The 24,416-nt window shown below is 38.0% G+C and overlaps 1 long non-coding RNA gene across 2 annotated transcripts in view; it reads right to left on the bottom strand.

Moving 5' to 3' along the window:
- Window positions 1-24,416, bottom strand: part of LOC309391838 — a 91,399-nt gene that overhangs the window by 46,797 nt on the left and 20,186 nt on the right. Inside the window, exons 3-5 of one of the 2 annotated variants that reach the window (XR_014175343.1) lie at window positions 10,292-10,458; window positions 10,005-10,122; window positions 9,304-9,669 (exon numbers count right to left, since the gene is read on the bottom strand). This is a non-coding gene — a long non-coding RNA (uncharacterized lncRNA). Of the gene's footprint in view, window positions 1-9,303; window positions 9,670-10,004; window positions 10,123-10,291; window positions 10,459-24,416 lie in introns of those variants that run through there. The other variant, XR_014175342.1, reaches the window with a different exon arrangement.

Genomic DNA, 24,416 nt, shown 5'->3' with positions numbered 1-24,416 from the left:
ATCATGTGACGGTTAGGTCGGTAGGTAAGTAGGTAGATAAAGGGATAGAGAGCGAGAGAGAAATAGAGGGAGAGAGAAATACAGTAGATAGGTAGGTGTTTCTGCTGGCACAACACTTGATCAATGTAATTCTCATCAATCAGTTAAAGAGCCTTCCAAAAGGAAAAAAAAAGTTTTTGCACTCTGCAAACCTCCCAAAAAGGGCCCGTTTTTTGCGAAAACAGGCTTATTTTTCGTCAAAAAAATTGCACGCATAGCCTTATGGAGGCTTATAGAGTGCTGCTGGGGGCTGGGAGGGCAAAAAAACGATCCAATTTTTGCTCATTTCTGCCCTCTCCAACCCCCAGCAGCTCTCTAAAAGCCTCCATAAGGCTATGCACGGCCATTTTGGTGAAGGGGCAGTGCTTCAGGAGGCAAAAAATGCTGTATTCAGTGTATAAGACACACCCAGATTTTCAGTCTCTTTTTTGAGGAAAAAAGGTGTGTCTTATACTCCGAAAAATATGGTAATCACACACCAGAGTCTCTCAGGATATATCTAATAAGTAGAAAGTTATAGCTTTAGTGTGGCAAGATTCTGTCTGCTAGGTATAAGCTAATTGAACTCGATTGGATTTCGTTCTGTCTCTGGGCTTGGGCCTGACAGATTGGCTCATTGCGTCTGTAACCACCTGCGCATATTAAATTTCTAAAATAGTACAGATGATTCAATTGTAAATGTGTTTTGCTCTTCCTTCCCTAGAAGTTTCTTTTCTGAGTTTTGCTTCCTATGAGAGATAGAAATAAGGCTTCCAAAGAGTTAATGAAACTAGAATATTTAAATATAAATATATTAGATAAAGTTTTTTTTTAACTATGGCACATACAGTAGTTTGACCTTCAGGATGAACACAGAAAAGAGCGAAGCTTTTGCATTTGACTGGGTTAACGAGTGACGGTGCATGTGTCCTTGAGATAAAGTGAATCACTTTGTCAGAAGATGGCTGTTTATTTATTGCAAGTTCAGTGTCATTTGTAGAATCAAATTATCCATTTCCTGAGATTTCCTATTGTAATAAGGAAATTAGAAAAAAAATTGACTATGCTAGATGTGTCATGCACATCATGCACTAGATCAAGCACAACTTAAAGTAGTTCTGGAAAACTCAACTCCTTCCAAATTTAAATTGAGAAATCCCCATAAAGATATAATTCTTTGCAAATGGGTAACAAATTGTAGCCAGCAAACTTCAGTTATGCAGTTTCTAAAAATCACAGGGCAAAATGCACAACAACCCTTTGGAAGCTAGAAACGAGCTGTCAGTTTGAGAGCCAGTTTGATATAGTGATTAAGGTGCTGCTCTAGAAACCAGGAGGCTGTGAATTCTAGTTCTGCCTTAGGGAGGAAAATCAACAGGGTGACTTTGGGCAAGTTATTCTCTCAGACCAACTCACCTCATAGGCTTGTTGTTATTGGGAAAATAGGACAAGGAAGGATTATCAATGTTTACCACCATCAGTTGTATATGGGAAAAATAGGATAAAAATCTTTTTTTAAAAAAAGGTTTTGATAGCCAGAGATTATTCTCAGATACACTTCACATCTTCTTGTATACTGTTTGTACCACTATTTCCCCATAGCTACTACTATGTTGCTCCTTCTCTTCTCTTCCATAAATTAGTATTAGTATTAGTGAGTACCCAATCAAGGTTTACCACTAACAAAATGATATATTACTGCTGACAATGTGACAGCATCACCCAACTTTAATAAATATAACCCCTGTGGCTTACAACAGTATATCAAATTTTACCATTCAAGAGTAATGAGAAATTGTTACTCAGAGAGAAAGAGGACCATAAAGCACTCCAATCACAATATGAGTTTGGATGCCAATTTGGTCACTCATAGAATATCCTACCTCAGCTATTTGTAAAGCCACTCCTTTAACTTATTATCTTCTTTTTGAGGGTTTTGGATAAATTTGTATGAAAACATTTTAAATATTGGAAAGGTGCTCAGAAGGAAGATACTAACAATATTTTAGAAAAATAAACACCTGGGAGTTTTATGCTATCTTTTAAGCTAATTATGCAGTGAGAGTGAGAATTCTTATTTTGTGGGAGAAACTTGTACACCTGTTACAGTGGCATGCATCTGTATAAATAAACTGTCAGAAGTATAGGTAGAGATTATGATCAATGAAAAACTCTTTTGATTTGTTTTGGTTTCTGTTCGTTGATAGCAACAGTATTATAAAATATTTAAATACTTCAGCTGTGATAGAATGAAGACCCTTAATTGAGAAAATAGTATAGATTCACTGCAGAATATTGTGCTCATAAAGTGGCACTAATACTTCGCATGATTTTCTCTCTCTTTAATGCAACCTAGCTTTTTTGGCTACTGCCACACACTGCTGGCTCATATTTAAGTGATTGTCCATTAGGACTTCTCACAGTTATTGCTATTGAGTCAGGTTTCATCTAATTTGTACCTGTACGTTTGTTTTTTTCTTGCCTAAGTGTAAAATCTTTTTTTTCTCTGCATTGAATTTCATTTTGCTAGACAGAACAGTGTTCAAGGTCCACCACTTTGAGTCTATCTTCTGGGGTATTGGCTATTCCTGCCAGTTTAGTGTCATTGCAAATTTGATGAATTCCCTTTTGATCCACTGCTTACTTTCCTCCATGCAAATGTAATTATATTAAGCACTACATATTAAGTGTGGTTTGTTGGCCAATTACAAATCCATCTGGTGGTGAACCTGTCCATCCCACATTTTTCTAACTTACCAAGAAGTAGTTATGGTGTTGTTTGTCTTCAAAATGATGAATGAATTTGTTGCCTCAAATTTTAGGCTACATTATTAGCATTTTTAAAAATGATATTAGCACTTTTAACATGGCAGTTAGGCCTGTTTTTAATTTCAGGAAAACTTTTTTTCTTCTTGTCAAGACCATTTTTTTGCTATGGGAGAACCCATTTTCAACACTAGACAGATATCCTATTCTGGAAGTCACTGAATATACTTGCAAGTTTTAAGAAAGATACAAACCCAGCCATTTGCGATTTGTGGAATTTTATCTAGAATCCATTTTTTTCTACTGTTCAAGTCCCACATGTAATTAGTGTTTTTAACCTCTTTCAATTATCTGGCCTGGCTCAACCGTAATTTTTCTCACTCCTCCTGACTGTCTTTTTAAATTTTAAATTTTAATTGTACATTGGGTCTTTTACAATTGGGGTATTTTAATGGGGATTTTAACTGTCTAAATGTTGTAATTGGTTACCTCCTCCGTGCATGTGTGTCTCTGTATTTTTGTATGTTTATGTGTTTGTACACATGTTTCTATGTTTTATATGCCCATTGTACGCCGCCCCGAGTCCTGCCTGGAAAGGGAGCGGCTAATAAATTCAAATTTATTTATTATTTATTTATAATTGTTTGATTATTTGCCTACTGACGTACCACATGTACGGATAACTCTCAAATTCAGGGATCAAGGGTTTTTTTTTAAATCAGCTTTCCACCAAACTCGGGATGCCTGAGTTTGAGGACAACAAACTCACGCGATCACCATCCAGTTGTTCAGAAAGAGATGGGGCCAAAGCTAGCTTGTCCTTGATTGTGACATATCTTGATCTGGTAAGATCTGATAGGATGCCAAAGGTGACCTATCATCTCCTTAGGAATTCTGATAGCTTTATGACTTCATCCTTCCCTAACTGACAGGTAAACTATCAGTTATGTCAATTGTCAGAGAGAGGTTGGCTCCTAAGATGTCAGTTGGTCTTCAGAAAGGCTCCTGGACTGTGGGGAACCTTCCCTCTTTTTCTAACCAAATATCAGGAGTAAGTGGTGGTGAGGATGAGAATTTTGGTTGTGATTAGGATTACGTTTAAGATGGGGATGAGGGTGAAAGATAGAATGAGAGTGAGGTTGAGAGTCAGGATTGAAGAGAGTGGGAGGTTGGGAGGTGGAAGGAGTGGAAGACAGCGAGTGGAAAGGGGACCAGGAGAGGAATATGCAGGGGGAAAGGAAGGGAAATGGGACAAAGAAGCAGAAGAAAGAGTAGGAAGGGAATGGAGAGGAGGGGGCACAGAAAGGAAAGAGGGAAGGAAGGAGGGAGGGAGAAAGGAAGAGAGGAAGAGGGATTCATTGGGAATAGAGGGGGAAGAGAAGGGAGTAAGGGGGAGCTGGAGCAGGAAAGGATCCATCTGGTGGTGATGCAATACAATAGTAGAGTTGGAAGGGACCTTGGAGGTTTTCTAGTCCAACCCCCTGCCTAGGCAGGAAACCCTATACCGTTTCAGACAGATGGCTATCCAACATCTTCTTAAAGACTTCCAGTGTTGGGGCATTCACAACTTCTGGTGTCTATTCCACATTTTTTTAGCTTACCAAGAAGTAGGTTGTGGTCTACTTTGTCAAATGTCTTACTGAAATCCAAGTATACTATTTCCACAGCTTTTCACTGGTCCACTAACGTAGTCACTTTGTCAAAGAATGAAGTAAGATTTGTTTGGCATGATCTGTTTTTGACAAACCCCTATTGGCTTCTGTTTATAACTTTGCTTTTGGTTATAACTTTTTTTGCTTTAAAAGTTTCATCCATGGATGCTCTAAGTTTGTTAAAATCAGTCTTTTAAAGTCTAAGACACTTGTTTGATTATATTCTATTGTTTGTGTTTGCATTATATTGAATTCCAATATGACATTGTCACTCTCACGCAAAATTCTGGCAACTTTAACCAAGTCTATCACTTCTTCTGTTAGTAAGAATTAAGTCCAGAATAGCTGTCCCTCTAGTTCCCTCCTCTACCTTTTAGATGATGAAGTTGTCATCTAGGTTGGTCAGGAATCTGTTTGATCTCCCATTTGATGCAGAATTTATCTCCCAGTTAATGTCAGGGTAATTAAAGTCCCGTGTTAATATTGCGGTGTTTTTCCTATATATAATGTAGGAAACATTGTCATACATTGTCTTTCCTTTTGTACATTGTATTTCCTTGTGTAATAGTAGTGTAACAGTCAAATATATTTTTTGTAAAAGAGCATCTTGGTCGTTATAAACTGTCAGCTAAGTGGTGGGGGAAAGGTATCCTATAATTTCCCTCTTTCAGAGAGAGAACCCAGCTCATCTCCATATTGTATATTAAGCAGTGATAAAGATGACAAACAAGCCAAGAGGTCCGTTCTTCTATTTTGTCACCCTGTGGACTCCAATATCTGCAAGTATGCAACACCTTTAGCAGACAGGTAGTGCTTGGACCTTGGTCCTCAGCAAGAGAAGAATGCTGGATGTTATGTATTGAATGTATATAGTTGTGTTAAGTGTGCTAAAATGGAACTAACCTTTAGATGATCCCAACTGTTTTGGAGGGAAAATTAAAACATTTATATGGGGGGGGGGGGGTTTCTAGTTCTATGATTGGTCAAGGCCCTGTGGGCCTAGAGTATAAATCAAAGGCATTTGCCTGCAGTTTGTCAGTTCCATTTTTGAGTCAATAAATGCTGTTGCAGCTATGCTGGTTTGGTTCTTGCCTACTGAAGCCCACTACTCAATACTGGGGGTGCTTGAGTCAGATCCTGGGATTTTGGGGAACTCCATATGCCTGGTTTAGGAATAGATATCAGAAGCAATGACTTCTGTGTGTTTAGACTTCAGCTAGCTTTCAAGCCATTCCTAGAAATGTTCCAGAGTTATAGATACAGTGAAAGCTGTGAAACAGCATAACAGCATTTATTTAGTTTCTTTATATCCTTACAAAGACATTCTGAATGGAAACAAAATTGAGAGCCTTAGTAAAACTAGTCCCTGGTTGAAGGGAAAAGTGACCATTCCAAAATTACACTTCACATTTCTCCCTTGCTAGCAGGATTCCTTATATGGAGAAAATGCATAACTCTATGTTTGTGTTTTCTGTTTCTCTAGTTGTCTGATTTTCTCACAAAGCTTTGGGATGATCTTTCATTCTATAGAATTTAATTCTGTCCATGTGTTTCTGATTTGGTCCTAAGTTCAAGGATTCATTTACTCTAAACCATTCCTTTCCCAATTCTTTCTATTTCTAATAGCCAGGAAAAGTATCTGTCACAGACATTGTCAGGAACAAAATACAAGAAAGCTCTAGGGTGATCCATCCACCCCTCTCTCTCTCTCTCACACACACACACAAAGCAATGAAGAGAAAGGAACATGTATGTCTGATCAAAATAGGCATAAATAGAAGAGGATAAAAGAGACATATTTCTTACCCTATTTTTTATGTGGAACAACCTGGGCTGTGCATCCTTATAATTATCTTGCAAGGACATAGATGCATTTAAATGATCACAAAGACAGTTTCAAAATTCTCGAGATTATTATGCCCACAAGTTCCTTAGTGTAACTACACAAAGCAAAGAAATAATATTAAGCACTAAGGTCTTGAAAGATGTTCAAAGCTTTCTTGCTTCAAATGTAATTGGTCACATCTGTATGATAAATTCTTCCCTCTTTCTATACAGCCATCCTTGGCCATAGATAGTAGCTTTTAAAAAAGAAGATAAAATAAATATGCATCCAGATGCCTGTCTGTATAAAAATAACTGAAGCAGGATATGAATGTAAGCGAAGTGATCAGCAAAACAGGCAAAGATGAAGAAGGGGGAAAAATGAAGATGACATTCTTGAGCAGAACTTGGAGGTATTCTTCCCACAAGTATAGTGGAAAAGTTGCTAAAAAGACAAATCACAGGCACTTAACATGTATCAAAAATAATTCTTTTGTCAGGCCATTGTTGCATGTTCATTTCTTAAAATCCAATTAATTGGAGATATGTGACTGATTTACTGTTTATGCCCACCAATAATAATTTCAAACAGTTTCCCTCTCCTGTCTTTGGTTTGGAAATGAGCCACATATTATTTAGACATGTGAAGAAAAAACATGCTTTGCAAACATGTCCCTTTCCCTTTTGAGAGCAAGCAGTCATTCTAGGGACACTAGTCAAAATGAGAACAGCCGCACACTGGACAGAAGTCAACTTTTCTCCCTTTTATCAGAAAGTTCCTCAAATGGTTGCTACAATCGAAAATACCTCTAAAGACTATTGTAAATTAAAAGTAGTTGTATCTGGGAATAAGGACATCCTAGATCCAAAGCATTTAGTCTTTTGTAGATCACAAAAAGCATTTTCTTTTTCCTCAGGACAAGCTGCATGCCATCAAAATTAGTTATCAGCGATATAATGTTTTTTTTTCCTATTCTAGCCTTCCCAGATTTTGTACTTTGTAGATATGCCAGTTTATGTCATCTTAGAATTCCTGTTCCAGTATTCTCAGACAGCATACCAGTGGAATTGAAGAGAAACTGTTGTTACATCCTCAAACTCCCATAACTTTAACCTGTCTAGCGTGGACCTCACCCCTTTCCTAAGAGGTCTGTAAGGAGGAGTGCATAAGTGCACCAGCGTGCCTACCGTCCCTGTCCTACTGTCCCCATTTATTCGTACTCATTTCCTGTGTTCATGTCCATGTTTATACTTATACTTGTCATCTCGTACATGTTTAACAAACTAAATAAATAAATTAAATTAATTAATAAAATTGTTAGATCGGGTAATGGAAAGGCACACACAGGCTAACGGTAACACTATTTATTAACTCAGTAGCAACTATGTACAATCCAGCGAAGGTTGAGTCTGACAGCAGCCCTTTTATAGGGAGCTGTCAGACCCTTCGGCCAATGAGATTAAACCTCTGTTCCCGCCGGAACAGAGGACCTTAGTGGAAACCATTATATAGCTGAAGCTAGTATCTAACAAAAATAAAATAAAATAAAATAAATAAATAAATAGAAACATATCTGCAGGGCGCCACATTAGGGAAAGCTGTTCTTTAGAAACTGAAAGTAAATAGCTTTTTGCCTGGATAATGACAGTGTTAATTGTGAATCCACATACCTATTTCAAAAAAGAAATTACACTTTTTCTCCACTAGTATTTTTAAAAGAGCACCTTTAGCTGCATCTACAATATGAGCAAAAACAGAATGTGTCCATGTTTGTGCGTCTGTCTGTCTCTGTGTGTGTGTGTGTGTGTGTGTGTGAATTACTAGGTTGCTACCTGTTGTTGACCAGAAAAAGCAGGAAATCAGTGTGAAATTTCACTTGTTGGATATAAGATGAGGAACAAATAACAAATCCTGATGATTTCATCTCTAGCAATTTTCATGGTTACTCATGAAAGCAATTCTCTAGAATTGCTACCTCAAGGAGTTCTGGCAAATTCTGTTTGATGCCTGGCATGGAGGTTATTCCACACGCTGCGATATTTGCAAGCTGCAATAAGAATGATCAGGGGAGGTGGTGTAATAATATCGTGCCACCAGGAGGATTACTATGTGAGAGCATAAAAGCAATCAGGCCAGGCCAATATCAAGGGATGACAGGCATAACTAAAGGCATGGCTTCCGAGGATAATCTAAAACCGTTACTTAGCATTATTTACTAATTTGGATTTCATGAATCAGATTTAGCTAAGTTTATCATTCTTTGTAGAGCAAACTGACTTTTTTTTGTTTACCAAAATTGCTCCTTCCCATTTGTCTGTTTTACACTTGTGTTTAATCCAATTGCTTTTACAGTCTGCATACAATGCCACCCAGGAGAGATAAGGGAAACATGTTTCCTTTGTATCTTATTCAACTCATCTGAGAAATCCCAAACACCCTTCTGCAGGGAATTACAAGCAAATCATGGCCTCTATGCCCAAAGGGTCACAGAGTCCAACACAGGGACGCCAGGTAAGACTTCCTCACTGGGTCTAAAATTAATAAATTATCCTATGAACAGTGAATTAAGAAATAATTGAATGCCCTTTGCTCTTGGGCTACACAATATTTGTTCCCTTCAGGGGTGGGTTGCTACCAGTTTTACTACTGTTTTGCAACCCACGCACAGCGTGCGTGTGCGCTGTTCAATGTAAATTGTTCTTAGCACATGCGCAGAACAATTTACAGTGAACTGCGCACGTGCAGTCACCAAAATGTCAGCGGCCAAGCAGCGGTAAAGGAACTGGTTCGGGGTTATGGCAAGCCTGGGCTGCTGCTGGTTCTATGACCCAGGTCTGAATTCCACTACTGGTTTGGCCGAACCGGGCCATACCGGGAGCAACCAATCTCTGGTTTCCTTGCCATTGGCTGTGTTAAGTAAGTAAGCTCCCCGTCAGGAGACCGACTGTGCAGAGAAGCATAATGAGTGGTATGGAAGAACACACACCAACCAGCATACAGAGACACCGAATAGTATAAATAATAGTAGTTTACTATGTGGAAATATAGAGGTATTCAGAGTTCAGTTTAAAGTCCAAGTCATACACGGTTCAGTCAGTCAGTTATCAATGTTCTCAATTAAGGAATGATCCTTCGAACACAGTCCAGTATCAAATAATCAGTTTAGCACACAAAGGAGCTAAGAGTAGCAAAAACACAGTAACTCACGATACATCCACCGATCAGCATCTAACAAACAGAGAGCTAACAGTCATTCTGGCTCCCTCTTATGGCTGCGTGAGGTAACAGTAACCAATCACATTACAGCAGTACTTAAAGAAACAGTACTATCATCCTGGTTTATATATTGCTAACCCAACTGTTAGCTTACATTCCTAACAGGCTGTATTGAAGCAGAGTGGATCCATCCTGGTGAAAGATAATAAGAAAGCCCTGTTACATGTGGAATAATGCATTCACACATGAGAACTGAAAGGCTACAACCACCATCACACATTTTGTTTGAAAACATTACAAAGATACCAACACACATTTCCCTGCTGTACTTCGTCCTCATTATCTCTAGCTCCTAAATGTGTTCAACATAGTGATCAGTTGCAGAGAGCACTTTCAACCTATTGTCCTTAGTACTGAACAGGAACTGCAGGAAAGCAAAAAAAAAAAAAAGTCCAAAGACATATGCAACATTTGTAGAAAGGGGGCAGAGCTTCAAAGGTTTGGCTTTTTGTCCCCCACCAACTCACCTGTTTCTTAGTTAGTCCACAGTTATTTGCCAATTGCTATTTACCATCCCATATCTGGAAACTATCAACATTCCATGAATCAACTGATTTTTTTTTTTACGACATCTTATAGGCATCCCTGAAAAGAAAAATATTTTTGGATATAGGTATGCTGTCAGGAAAAAGACAGTACATTGTTCATTTCATGTATGGGGTACAAAAGTTTAAAAAAAACATATTTGGGTTTCAGTGTCTCCTTTGAATAAGAAAAAAATGTGTCAATCATAGAGGCCTTTCCTTGTACTTACCTTGATAGCTCTGTAAAATACTCTTGAGAATCAAGCTGGCTTGCAATTCATAAATAAACTTTCTTTATTCTGTTGCTATTCTGCCATTGGTCATTTAAATGTAACACATCACAGAGAGTAAAGTTCTGAAGAATCGAATAGCATCAATTCTTCTTCTCTCTCGGTATCTGTTAGAAATAGAAAAGCAGAAGCAATTCTTTTTTTTTCCTCCTTGACCTCTAAATAATAAATGTGTATTTAAAAAACTGGATGACAGAAGTAATTGCTGTGATAAAAAGCAAAGTGTGAAAAAAATCAAATGTCATCACATTATAAAAGTGATGAAAATGTAAACCATGAAAAGATCTGAACAGGAAAAAAATATAACTTTGTTCCCATCATTTGAAAAGCATTTTTAAGGAAACAATTACAGTAAAAGTAATGCATTTTTTTTTTCAAATTCGAAGGGGAAAACGTCTTTAGCAGTGTTTGGAAAAGATTGGGAAGGAAAGGTGGCAAAACCCTTCAGGGTAAACTTGCTTGTCTAAATTGGCTTTTGTTGTGCCAATGCAAATCTCTTAATAATTCATTTTTTTCAGAATACATTAATGCTTTTTTTTTTTTAAAGCTAGCACTTGAATTTTAAATACGTTCTACAATCGCTTTGTATTTCATTTGACTTTTCAGGTTCAAATGTTTGAATGTTTAAAAATGGGGAGGCTGCATTGATATAGCAACCACAACTCCTCCTATGCTTTCATTATTGGTTTTAGGGGGAATATAGATCCACGCACAGAAATATGTTCTGTACACACAAAGATCGTGTTACAGAGTGTGATTACAATACAGATAGTCCTCGACGTTCTACCCCAATTGAGCTCAAAATTTCTGTTGCTAAGTGTTTGTTTGTTTGTTTGTTTTATTGGATTTATATGCCGCCCTTCTCCCAAAAGACTCAGGGCGGCGTACAGCATTAAAAAACACATATAACAAAACTTAAAAGAAAATTAGAAACAATCCAAGAAACAAACCGAATTAATATAACACTAACATTTTAAAAATTGGTTAAAATTAACAGGCCAGGCCTTGTTAAGTGAATCAGGCTTCCCCATTGACTTTGCTTGTAAGAAGGTCGCAAAAGGTGATCATGTGACTCTGGGACACTGCAACTGTCATAAAAATAAACCAGTTGCCTAGAATCCAAATTTTGATCACATGACCATGGGGATACTGCAATGCTGGTAAATGTGAAAAATGGTCATAAGTCCAGGTTTTTCAGTGCCACTGTAACTTTGATCGGTCACTAAGTAAACTGTTTTAAGTCAAGGACTACCTGTTTTTATGTAAACGTTTACATCTTTGAGAGAGTCGATCATAATCTGTTAAGGGTAGGGTTTCCAAACAGATCAGAAAGATTGCTGCAATACCAGATTCATTGACATGGCCTCATATCTATTAAGAGTGGGAAGTTGCTAGCTCTCCAGAACTTTTGAATTCCACCTTCCATTAGTCTAGTCCCCAAAGGCAATGTCTGGAGAATCACAGATTTCCCCTTTTCGTAAATTCTCCAGAATAAGATAACATTATAATTTGGGGCATAACAGTGGTGGGATTCAAAAAAATTTTATTACCGGTTCTGTGGGCGTGGCTTGGTGGATGTGGGTTGGCTTGGTGGGCATAGCTTGGTAGGCGTGTCAGGGGAAGGATACTGTAAAATCTCCATTCCCTCCTTACTCCAGGGGAAGGATACTGCAAAATCCCCATTTCCTCCCGATTAGCTGGGATTCAGGTGGCAGAGAATAGATGGGGGCAGGGCCAGTCAGAGGAAGTATTTACCGGTTCTCCGAAATACTAAAAATTTCTGCTACCAGTTCTCCAGAACTGGTCAGAATCTGCTGAATACCACCTCTGGCACATAAATGACTGAAGTGAATGAATCAGCCACTGGAACATATGAACTTATATATCATTAAGTGTGCATTTACCCTATCATATCCTTTAATTCTCATTAAAGCAGACATGAGCAATTCATGTTTTCACACGGATGGCCCCAAATCTCTTTTTTGTAATTCTAAGGATTGAACCATGGATTTTCAGGAAAAAGGTTACAGAAAAATCAGGGCATTATTTTCTGCCAATTCTGCCTTTTTATAAGACAGAACGAGACTTCTTTCAGGCTTAACACATGAGGGAAAATAGTCCCCCCAAACCTCCTCAGACACCGTAGTCCAACCATTTCAGTAATATTGTTTTATCACCGCATCACGGACGATATTTCTTGGCTGTCTCTCCTCTCCCCAAATAGCTTCAGGTATATGAAAGGTTACTTCCCCCCACCCCACCTCGCATTAAAGAAATGCTTGGAAGAAATAGAAAGAGCTACGTTTTGAATATTTTCTGAAAATCATATTCTCCCACTTTTGCCAGTTTCTGATAAAAACCCTTTTCAGAAAAACAAGTGCGCTTTACTGATAAACTCAAAACATTTTATGAATACCATTATTAGTGTACAAACTCTGACTTCTATTTTGCTGGTTTAATGAAATAGCAGTTACAGGAACGCAGGAAGGCAGGGAGGAAGGAAGAAAGGAGGGAGGGAGGGAGGGAGGGAAGGAAGGACATGTACCTATGGACTAAGAGCACATTCCTATAAATGTTTACATAAAAGAAAGCCCCATTATGTTTTGAGGAGTTTATGTGCAGATAATAATGCTTCAGGTGGCAACCTGAAACTTCAAAACTAAATGTGCTGGGAATAAGCTACATTGATTTGGCAGGCTCAATACTTCACTTCAGAGAAAATGTACTATAAATCTCACAAATAGGATTTTTTTTCTTTTCTTTTTTTAACCGAAACTATATATCTCACCCTATATCTAAAGGCAGAGAGAGAAAGAGAGAGAGAGAAAGAGAGAGAGAGAGAATTGCAAACAAATACATAGATAACAGGGGAAGGCAAACAAGTAGTTCTAAAAGCAGATTACAGCCCAGAGACATAAATGTGCCTTGTTATTGGAAGATGCACCTTCCCCTTTAAAGCATTGCTGGGAGCATAAAACTTCCCACAACATTCTGCATTGGTCACTGCATCTCTGTTTGAAGGTGCTTTGTATCTCTGAGTTAGCACAAGAACCATTAGATGGGAGGGTTGCTATGGTAACTGTTCTCTCTCTCTCTCTCTTTCTTATTTTTTAATTGAATAGCATAGTAAGTAGTCTTGTAAAACCCACCAACCCAGAACTTGCTATGGCCTCAAGGCAGCTTTAATTTAAGCACCTTCTTGGTTTTGTCTCCCCCCCCTCATATTGTGAAGCTTTTGCAGACATCTTAACACCCGCACACACATTCAAAGACCCACACAAAAACGCACACCCAGAGGTTGGCTTTGAGGCCATCTGATACTGAAGTCCCAGCCTGCTACCTCCAACACACAGAATTGTGACCAAGGAGAATGCTTAAGAAAATGTTCTCATTCTCCCCAATCTTCTCAGATGATATAGTTGAAAGGCTACTATGGGTTCCTAACATTCACTTGTTTCCGTTTTATGTTTATTTTACAGGCTTTCTACCATTTTAGCTTGTTTTTTAAAAAGAATAACAAAAGCAGTAGTAATCATCTTATTAATCTACCCCTCCCTTATAACTGTCCACCAAACGTGTTGCCATCTGGCTGGGGATTAAGGAGGTTGTAGTCCAACAGGTTGGGAATCATGGTTTGCTAGAAATGCCCTGCCTGTTTTGAAAGCAAGAGAACTTTCTCAGCCAATTTACCCAATCTTATAGCTGCTGAAAGACCCAGCAGGCCAACTGAAAGAGGCCAACTGAACATGGACTGAAGATTAACTTCCCCTGAAATCCATTTGCGTTCTCATGTGCTGCAGCCATTAAATACAACTTCAGTCAGTTAGGAATCGTTTCTGTAAGTATTAGGTATTCTGTAGGTATTAGGCAGCGGAGAATGGTAGGTAGAAATTGTCAGCAAGAGAAAGATACAAAAGTATCAACAGAGGGCAGGAGGATAAGCCATCCTTCTTTAAGAATATGAATTCTGAAAACAAAGCCCATTTGAAGTTCTAGAATAATAAAGAATGGTAGTAGAGTTTTTATATTCTGTAGGTACATCCTAGTTGGCTGGATATAGACAAAATTATGTTGGCTCTACAGTGGTGATTCCACAGAGAATGTTTTAGGTAAAATTGGCGTTGGTCATTCTTGTGTCACAAAAACTCAAAAGTACTCAAACTGGCTGGTGCCGTCCTTATCATTAATGGAGAATGCTGTGTTAGCATGGATGCAACTAAGGCCAGTTAGTCTAGTCCAGAGGTATCAAACTCAAGGCCTATGGGGTGTTTAGATCTGGCCTGTGGGACCACTCTAGAAACTGCAAAGGACCGGGCCGCGGTGCCTCTGCCAGCAAAAATGGAGCTCAGGAGGGCCGCATGCAGCTCTCCCAGCCTCTGTTTTCAGCTGCGATGGACTCCTGCTGCCCTCCGCCAGTGAAAACGGAGCTTTCCTCATGTGCCGCCCACAGCTACATTTTCACTGGCAGAAGGCGGCAGGAGGCTGTCACAGCTGAAAATGTAGCTCTGGAGCCTGTTTTCTTTGGCAGAGCGCTTGGGCCACCACAGACGCCCCCAACACGAGTGACATCAAGTTGGCCACGCCCACCATGGCCATGCCCAGCCCAGCACCCGAGGTCAAACACAATCCTGATGGAGCCCACAATGAAATCAAGTTTGACACCCCTGGTCTAGTCTATAACTTTTTATAGTACCAAAAAGCATTATGGAAACTTTGACTGGAGAACAGGAGAGATCAATACATCTGGGCCCATCTGTGGAAAGCCACTGCATGTGAAGGACTGAGTTCCTGAAATCAGGAGGAGTAAATGATGAAGAGCACAAATTAACAGATGAAATTAAAAAAAAAAAAAGAACACTAGATATGTAGTGCATATGCAATAAAGAGAAAAGGGGCAATCTCAATGAAGTTGGCCTGATCTTATGGAGCTGAATACAGGCAGAAAGGTGAAGATGCATGGAAGAGCTACAAATATGTTTAAAAGCGTGAATTGTTATTATTATGGCTTGTCGCACAGTCGTTTGGATTTTCAGACTGCATTTGGCATTTTATCCACTTACCAAGGACCCGGGATAGGCAGATGTTGTTGTTGGTTGGTGTTAAAGGTATCTTCGCAGGATGTATAAAGTTACTTTTGCACTTGGCTAATGGTGATTTTCTCAATAGTGTTCAATTGATATTCCAGATTTTTAGAATTGTGCCCAAGCGGCTTGTCACTATCAATACTACTTTATTTTGACACAGTCGTTCTATTTGCAGTTCTTTGTATTTTGTGATTTTCTCCAGCTCTTTCTCTTTTATTTTCCAGGTACTATAATATCCACTATCCAGATCTTTTTTGGGGGAGGGGTGCGTGTGTGTCTTATTGACAATTGTTCATTCTGGGATGTTATATGGCAGGAGCTTGTCTGTTTGAATTCTAAAATCAGGGAGCATTTTAGTTTCTTCATTTTCTATTATTTAGTCTATTTGGTGATTTGCAGGCAACTAGAACTTCTTGCAGATTTTCCAACGCACCATTGCTGCTACTTTGTCCTGCTGCTATTTGTTAATCTACATGATCTTCCTACAGCCATAGCTAGGTGATCCACTGTTTCTTCCACTTCTTTGCAGAGGCAGCTTTGCTGTCAGTTGCTGCCTTCTCAATTCTAGCCTTGTATGCATTTGCTCTAAAGGCTTGCTCTGGTGGATTCAGAATTAGCCCATCTATCTCATTCTTCACATTTGGTGCGCTTAGCTATTGCCAGATCTTGCTATCTGCTTGGCTGCTAATTTTGTTTTGTTTTTTTAATGTAGTAGCCATGTACTTGTTTGCCTTGCCATGTCTCTTTTCTGTTCATCATTTTGTCTTTCTTAAAGGCCAGTTCGGCTCTTCGGTATTCAGTAAGTCTTCATGTTGTTGTATTAGCTTCAGTGCATCTTATTCACTCTGTTTTAGATATTCTTCCAGGGTCATTTATTTCTTCTTCAACTGTCTGATGTACTTTCAACATTTCATGCCCACCTATGCTCCTCAGTAAGTGGACTCTGACAACATCAATGCATGGATGAAGGGCAGGATTCATCATTATTATTCTGATCTTCCTAGCCAGGGCCTTTAGTTCTGATTCAGTCCACTCCACTTTTCCAGCTGTGTATCTAATGACTAGAATTGCCTAGGAGTTATTGACTTGAGGGTATTTCCTCTTTTGAGTTTAGACTTTAAGAACTTTACTCTCATGATGCATTCACTTCTAACCTTCTCTTTCATTTTAGTATGCTTGATGTTGTCAGCTTGAAAAATGCTCAGGTATTTGTAGTGGTCTTCTTCATCCAGACTCTTGATGTTATTTCCATAGGAACTTTGATTCCTTCTGTTTTCACTATTTTTCCCTGTACTGTTATTATTATTTATTCTACTTCAAAAGATTCTAGACAGGTTATACATCTGAGGCACAGGATTATCACAGTATATGATTAAAAAGTCAAGATGGCAGATGTAATAGTACAATTGAAGTTCTACCTGTTTTTTATGGGCATCACACTTGCAACTCACAGAGTTGTATTCAACACCACAGAGGTGGTATTCAGCCCATTCGGACCAGTTCGGACAAACCGGTAGTGGTGGCTTGCACATGGGCCCACCTGCCCACCTACCCGCCCGCCCTGGCTTTATGCAGTCCTATTTAGCCACGTTTTCAAAGCCAAGTCCATGCGTGCAAGCCGCATACGCAAGCAAAGTGCATGCACGGAAGGCACACATGTTCACCAAGCAAGCAGGCACGGTGAACCAGTGGTAAACTTCTGTGAAACCGACCTCTGGAGAGTTTGACTGTTGATTTTTTGACCATACCTTGGGACTTTTTGACACCTTTCTTAAAATATAGCAGTGTTTCTTAAATTTTTTCTCTCAGGATCTACTCCCACTCTTAAAAAATTATGGATGACGCCAAAAGGGGTTTTGTTTTTACAAGCTATTTTTTATTGATGGTTACTATATCAGAAATCAAAATGGACAGATCTGCTGCTACCTTGTGCCATCATCATTTAGTAGGATTTTAATATTGTGTTATTCTTCAATATAGCTTGGCAAATAATTTTCATTTTGTGAATCCCTGTGAGGCTGTTGGGGTAATCCCCTGGTAAGGGGGAAAGTAAGAATTCATAGGTCGATCATATTTTATAGTTTACATTCCAGATAAGAGTTCGGGAGAAAATTGTGTGTGACATTCTGAATAAGATCAAGGAAAATACTATTCAGTCAGATGGCATGAATAGATGGAGTAATTTTGAATGAAATAAAATAATTTTGAAGTGGGTGAAAAGGTCTAAACAAAGAACCTCCAGGAGAGGAAATAGAATTAAAAATAAAAGCACTGGCATAATGTAAGATGAAACTGAAGAGAGTACTAGAAAGAATATTTTGGTGATTTGTATAGGAATGCTAATAATATATCAAGAATGGAATTGAAACGCATACTATAAAAGTTCATATCTTTAAAAAAAAGATGAAAAGGAAGTTTTGTAATACTGAATTATGCCAAAAGAGGAATATGAATAGGTTTATTTCCCACCTCTTCCCACTGATCTCTGACTTTTAAAATATAAGCCTCATGCACCATTATCAGTGTGGGGCTGTGAGTGTACTACGTTTATCAGAATGCTGCAGAATTTCTCTGAGAACTACACAGAAATAGCACAATATTTACAGATGGTTGTAAAAATGTTCGCTTACTTATAGATATTTTTTCCCCTGAAAGGCCAGCAATGATCTTTATCCAATTATTACTGAAAATTTGAGAAATTCACAATGTTCTCAATAAGGAAACTTTTTGTGCATATCTAAACATTTCTTTTCTCTGTATTGAAGGCAAATGATCAAAGGACTTAGACATCATTCAATTCTCAATTCAATTGAATTCAATTCAATTGAGGATTCCAAAATAGTACTCTTAATTCCAGACTTCATCTTGCAGTTCGACTTAAACTTTCAGTAAGCATCTTATCAGAAACCACATATAAAAAAGACATATTCCAGGACTCATGTTTTGTTAATTATACTGGTGTATGCCAATTGTATGTTTGAATACACAAGTATGCAGGCATGTGATCCTACAAACACCTCCACTACATTTGTTACTTTTTAATTTGGGGGGGGGGAACCCAAATCCAACCATCATAAATATTTTAAAGGGGTGGGAAGTGTAATGAGTTTTTTTTTTAATTCTTTATTCTGCCTCAGTCTGAAAAGTCCTTCTTTAAATTAATAAGAGAAAGGAAACATCTAAAGCATATTTTAGAAGTGCTCTCCCAAATCTCTGCAAGGAATTGTTTTATTAATCTTTTCATTTCAATCACAATTCTAAGGACGAATAAAGGATCCGTACACCTTATATTCCACATTTCCAACCTGTTCCCTTTTGTATAATCTCTTCTTTTGTATCACTGCAGCTGCATCTGAGCTGATTCTCTTTCTCTCTTTTTAGTAGAGGACTGACATTCCATATTTAAAAGGATGTTTAAAGAGAAAAAGAATGGCTTTAGCAAATAATTGTTTCATAGCCCAAAATCTTAAATACATTATTAAGAAAAGATGGCATCGTTTCTAGTTCAAAAATGAAGATAGTTTCCACCACTCTCCAAATGAAGTTTAGGCTGAAAACTATTTTACATTAGGCTAATAAATTACTCCTCTCTATTTGGGGGGGGGGGTAATGCATTATATTATCTACTGAGGCAAACAATTTGTTTGAATCAAATGTTGAATCTATCTATTGTTTAGCCAGATGCTTCGGTACATGAAGTATTATTTTGACAGAGCACAAGGTAGAATCTCCGAGCACAATGTATTAACTAAAAATAAAAATGTTCCTATTTTATCATCATTCATGATTAAGAGCACTATTGAATGCTTTATTTGAACCATTACAAACAAAATATTAACACTTTTTCTAGCTTTTTTTCCACTCTAAACCATTGTGGTATGTTTTGTAATATATGGATTGGATGAGAGGACAAATGTGAATGCATTACAATGAATATTAATGAGGATCTCCCACTGATATTACTACTTTGAAAACAATTGAAGTAGGAGGGGGAGTAAGAAAAAGAAATCTAAAATATTTTTTTAAGGGTTAATTCAGCAGAAGCTCATAAGCTTGCCAGCAGGAGAGTACTAAGGAACACAGACATTCAATACATTTGCTGATGATTTAAGGCACCTCCCACAGCACAAGCCAATAATATATATTAGACTACAACTATCATTAACCTTAGCAAAATGACTTTTTGGTCTTTTTTGCTGTGGACAATAGGAATGGCTGCTCAGCATCTCTGGAAGTTTTCTATTTAGAGAAGACAAATTTTAAAGGAAATTTAGACTAGACTGGAAGTTGGAGGGAGGGGGAAGTCACAGGAGAAATCAATGTCACTTCTATATAGTTCCAGGAAAATGATGTGAAAATGTCCATGAAACTACCATACTTCTTCATCCTTTCAAATCTACGTTTACTGCAGTCCAGCCTTAGAACAGCAAACACACAACATTTGGAATTGTTTAACCAAAATGCAGGAAAATAATCTTTTTAGTCACATTAAATATCATTAGTTAGGCTATTTAATTATTATCTTTGCAGAGATGTTTGTAAACATTTCAGTCACTATATAAACCTTCAGTGAACAAACAACATCTATCAGAAATCCAAATGCTGATTCATCAAGTCTAGAGACAATTCACAAAATCTAACTAAATATTTAAAATGTGCCTACTTTCTAATCTACAAGAAAATGCTTCCATTAGGATAGTATAATATTGTATATTATATTCTTCCATTATTGCAGCAATAATTCAATCACATCTATCGCAATAGGAAAGGTTGTTCTTCAACCCAAATCAAAGCCAAATAACCAGACAAACTTACTCTCCGTATGTTACATTTTAGGAAAAAGCTTTATAATTCTTAGAAGGATTCAACACAGTTTGACATCTGCCTTTTATTTTCTTATGGGATATGGGATCAAGTACAAATTAATACAAGCTAATATTCAGGATTACAATCTGGCACATATTTCCTGTGTACCAGTGGAAGTTCAATTAGTAAAACATTAATGAGAGATTTCAGTAAAGATTCCATAAAAATCTATTCTTTTTGGCATGGATATATATTTGCCAGTCAGTAATCCTTTTTGGAGGGAGGATGAGAGGGCGGGGAGGGCGAGAGGGAGGGAGGGGGGGAGGGAGGGAGAGAGGGAGAGAGGGAGAGATTATAAATAATTATGCACATAAAATGTAATTGAAATTGAGTTTAATTTTTTTAAAAAAATAAATACCATAAAAGCATATATTTAGAATAGAATAACAGAGTTGGAAGGGTCCTTGGAGGTCTTCTAGTCCAAACCCCTACTTAGGCAGGAAACCCTATGCCATTTCAGACAAATGGTTATCCAATCTCTTCTTAAAAACTTCCAGTGTTGTAGCATTTACAACTTCTGGAGGCAAGTTGTTCCACTGGTTAATTGTTCTAATGGTTAATTGTTAATTGTCAGGAAATTTAATTGTTCCACTGGTTAATTGTTCTAACTGTCAGGAAATTTCTCCTTAGTTTTAAGTTGCTTCTCTTCCTGATTAGTTTCCACCCATTGCTTATTGTCTTACTGTGAGGTGCTTTGGAGAATAGCTTGACTCCTTCTTCTTTAGAATAGCAGAATAATAGAATTCGAAGGGACCTTGGATGTCTTCTAGTCCAACTCCCTTGCTCAAGCATCCTATACCAATTCAGACAAATGGCTGTCCAATCTCTTCTTAAAAACCTCCAGCGATGGAGCAAATTTTTCCTTAGTTCTATGTTGCTTCTCTCCTTGATTAGTTTCCGCTTCTTGTTCTTCCTTCAGGTGCTTTGGAGAATACGTTAACTCCGTCCCTTTTTGTGGCAGCTCTTAAGATATTGAAACACTGCTATCATGTCACCCCTTCTATCGTGTCCTTCTTTTCATCAGACTAGATATACCCAGTTCTCACAGCCATTCTTTATGTTTTAGCCTCCAGTCCCCTAATCATCTTTGTTGCTCTTCTCTGCACTCTTTCTAGAGTTTCAACATCTTTTTTTTCATGGTTCTGATATTGGTGTCATCTAACAAACTTATAAAATGAATTTCTTCAAAAATAATCTTTCATTCAATTTCCAGACTTATGAATATATTCACAATTTTTGCCAGCTCCCCCAAATATTTACTAGTTTGGCTCTGAAATTAACATTTGTTCACATGTTCTGCAGAGACTCTGCTAAATTATTCCATTCCTGCAGAGCTTCTTCTGTTCATTTATCATGCCGTGACATCAAGACTCAAGTAAAGATGTGAAGATGATAGGGCTATAACCCAGGAAAATAAATATCAATGCATAATCCAGTAGACCCTGAGTCCACTGTTCTCTCTTCGAACCTCCCATCCCTCCAGTCTTATTGATTACTTTTAGCAGATTGAGCTGCACTAGAGCAGGTTGAAATGAATTCAAAGTCTGAGAAATTCTCCAATCAAAATCCTTTTCAACACCATGTTAGCTGATCCAGTCAATTTTCCTATCCTTGCTTATGGTTGAGAGGTTAAATTCCTTCGAAGATACCAACAGTCAATATTTGCTGTATTTTGCTCCTTCTGCCGTGCTAACAGGGCTTGAGGGTTTATTGAAACACTCTGATGAAGTCAATGGATTGTTCTGATAGTTAATCATATGATTTTAGTCAATTAGTTGTTAATATATTAGTTACATCTGTGCATTCCAGTAAATTACTGGTTCAAACTTAAAAGAGGGAAATAAAGGGCATTTATGGAAGGTTTTCTATTAGCTGTTCTATTAATACAATACAATAGCAGAGTTGGAAGGGACCTTGGAGGTCTTCTAGTCTAACCCCCTGCTTAGGCAGGAAACCCTATACCGTTTCAGACAAATGGCTATCCAACATCTTCTTAAAGACTTCCAGTGTTGGGGCATTCACAACTTCTGGAGGCAAGCTGCTCCACTAATTGTTCTAACTGTCAGGAAATTTCTCCTCAGTTCTAAGTTGCTTCTCTCCTTGATTAGTTCCCACCCATTGCTTCTTGTTCTACACTCAGGTGCCTTGGAGGATAGTTTGACTCCCTCTTCTTTGTGGCAACCCCTGAAATATTGGAACATTGCTATCATATCTCCCCTAGTCCTTCTTTTCATTAAACTAGACATACCCAGTTCCTGCAACCGTTCTTCATATGTTTTAGCCCCCAGTCCACTAGTCATCTTTGTTGCTCTTCTCTGCACTCTTTCTAGAGTCTCCGCATCTTTTCTACATTGTGGCAACCAAATCTGAATGCAGTATTCCAAGTGTGGCCTTACCAAGGCATTATAAAATGGTATTAACACTTCATGTGATCTTGATTCTATCCCTCTGTTTATGTAGCCTAGAACTGTGTTGGCTTTTTTGGCAGCTGCTGCACACTGCTGGCTCATATTTAAATGGTTGTCCACTAGGACTCCAAGATCCCTCTCACAGTTACTACTATTGAGCAAGGTACCACCTATACTGTACCTGTGCATTTCGTTTTTCTTGCCTAAATGTAAAACCTTACTCTTTTCACCATTAAATTTCATTTTATTAGATAGTGCCCAATGTTCAAGTTTATCAAGATCCTTCTGTATCTTAAGCCTATCTTCTGGAGTGTCGGCTATTCCTGCCAACTTGGTGTCGTCTGCAAATTTGATGAATTCCCCATTTATTCCCTCATCCAAATCCAAATATTAGAAACAATGTATGTCAGCAAATAGCTTTTCCAGATAACAAGGGATAGAATAGAGCAGAGTTGTCTGACCTTGACAACTTTAAGACCAGTGGACTTCAACTCCAAGAATTCCCCAGCTAGCATGACTGGCTGGGGGATTCTGGGAGTTGAAGTCCATAGACTTCAGGGGTGTCAAACTCACAGGCCGTGGGCCAGATGCATCACATGCTAGCCACGCCCAACCCGGTTTAGCAAAGGGGGGGGAGTCACAATATGGCACGTGACGACGTAACGCTGTGAGTTTGACAACCCTGCCATAGATCTTAAAGTTGCCAAGGGCAGAAAATCCTGGGATGGAGACGTCATTGAGAAAAGGGGAACTGCCCAAACTGAATAAACTTCTGCCCAAGAGTGATGCAATCAGGGAGCAACATTGAAGAAGTCAGAAAATCCCATTCCTTGGAAAATAAGAGCTCTCAAATGTTCTCTCTCTGCTCATTTATTTCCATCCAAACCAACATTTCAACATTGGTGAAAAGGAAGCATAACTTACTGAGTATTTCTATTACAAAAATGTAGATCACTGTAGTACAATCTTCTTTGGTTCATTAACATATAAAAGTGTGGGAAATTGATTGGAAAATGAGCACTTGTTGAACACTGTGGTTCAATATTTTTTTTAAAGAATAATAATGGGGCCATCCGTGAACAAAGGCACTGAACATGCGTACACATTTTAGAAACTGAAGAATAATTTGAGGCATATTTTTATTATGAGGTTGGTACTTTAGAATTTACCAATCAAATGCCCCAATCTGAATGTAAGGGATAGATCCTACATTACTGCTTTGCCAACCTCACTTTTATTTCCTCTCTTTTATGCAAGTAGAACAACCTTAGCTGATGGTTACATCCAACTTTGTACAGCTATCAGCTTGGAACACATCTATTTCTTGTTACGGATTTTGAGACTTAGTTATAAGCTATAACAGATGTAACATTTATGTTACCATTTTTAAAAATCAAGAGTTGGGCATTCCAACAATGGCTATGCTTTAGGGAAGAATCTCAGCAAACAATTAAGAGGAAAGACTAAATAGCTACACAATCTTTTCATTTTAAAAAAGTCTATCTTTCCTATGCTCCTTTTTACAAATTTTAATTTCCAGATGAATAATGATTTTACCATCATGCATCTAAGATAACATTTATCTCACTTTACTACAGGTGGTTTCCTCATTTCCACATATTAAAATTATCTTACAAATATACCATATCATCAAATGTGGTCTTTTTCCTTATTTTGTTGCTTCTCCCAAAGACTTGTGCAATAACT

This window comes from Natrix helvetica (genome assembly GCF_964273705.1).
Source record: "Natrix helvetica genome assembly, chromosome: 4".
NCBI lineage: Eukaryota > Metazoa > Chordata > Lepidosauria > Squamata > Natricidae > Natrix > Natrix helvetica.
Note: the sequence above shows the minus strand (reverse complement) of the source record. Positions and strands in the feature narration are given on the sequence as shown.